The sequence below is a fragment of the Sapajus apella genome, unplaced genomic scaffold (assembly GCF_009761245.1).
Source record: "Sapajus apella isolate SASKATOON/1434 unplaced genomic scaffold, GSC_monkey_1.0 scaffold4547, whole genome shotgun sequence".
Classification (NCBI taxonomy): Eukaryota; Metazoa; Chordata; class Mammalia; order Primates; family Cebidae; genus Sapajus; species Sapajus apella.
The window spans coordinates 4,488-5,510 of record NW_022441473.1 but is presented as its reverse complement, the minus strand read 5'-3'; the positions used below and the strand labels follow the sequence as shown (position 1 = coordinate 5,510).

The following is a 1,023-nucleotide window of genomic DNA, read 5'->3' as shown; positions in this document are numbered from 1 at the left end:
TGACAAGGAGGAGCCTCCTGAGTAAACTGCCTCTTCTCCTTCCAGGTGTATACGGGAAACCTTCTCTCTCAGCCCAGCCGGGCCCCACGGTTCAGCCAGGAGAGAACGTGACCTTGTCCTGCAGCTCCCGGAGCTCCTTTGACATGTACCATCTATCCAGGGATGGGGAGACCCCTGAACTCAGGCTCCCTGCAGTGCCCAGCGTCAACGGAACATTCCAGGGCCACTTCTCTCTGGGCCCTGCCACCCACGGAGGGACCTACAGATGCTTCGGCTCTTTCCCTAACTCTCCCTACAGGTGGTCAGCCCCGAGTGACCCACTGTCCGTTTCTGTCACAGGTGAGGAAACCCCATACCTGTCCCATGTCTGATGATCCTAGAGCCACAACTGAGGAACCTCCTGCTGCTGATGGAGGGAAGCATGGACAGATGCAGAGAGAAGACGAAGCCTGGGTGTGAGGGCGGGGTCAGGGTGCAGGATGGCAGACAGGGCACCTCCAAGCCCTCCTCGGTGGCCCTCATGGAGGCCCACGTTCAGGGCTCCGGGCACCCAGGCAGATGAAGAGAGCGGTCAGGACAGGACCAGAGGAGGGGAGACAGGGCTCAGTTTGGGGAGATCAGAGGTTCTGTCAGCCCCTCAACCTCACACATTTCCCAGAAGCCCATCCTGGCCTCGCACCCACAGAGAGACGTCATCACCAGCAACCCCTATGCCCTTTTCTTTATGTTTGAAAAAATATTAAGGGGCCGGGCGCGGTGGCTCATGCCTGTAATCCCAGCACTTTGGGAGGCCGAGGCGGGTGGATCACGAGGTCAAGAGATCGAGACCATCCTGGTCAACACGGTGAAACCCCGTCTCTACTAAAACTACAAAAAATTAGCTGGGCATGGTGGCACGTGCCTGTAATCCCAGCTACTCAGGAGGCTGAGGCAGGAGAATTGCCTGAACCCAGGAGGCGGAGGTTGCGGTGAGCCGAGATCGCGCCATTGCACTCCAGCCTGGGTAACAAGAGCGAAACTCCG

General features: G+C 58.5%; 1 pseudogene across 1 annotated transcript in view; it reads left to right on the top strand.

Moving 5' to 3' along the window:
* Positions 1–38: 38 nt before the first annotated feature.
* LOC116547758 overlaps positions 39–1,023 on the top strand; it is a 4,348-nt pseudogene continuing 3,363 nt past the window's right edge. Inside the window, exon 1 of the transcript XR_004267164.1 lies at positions 39–339. The product of XR_004267164.1 is annotated as a killer cell immunoglobulin-like receptor 2DS4 pseudogene (transcript). The remainder of the gene's footprint in view (positions 340–1,023) is intronic.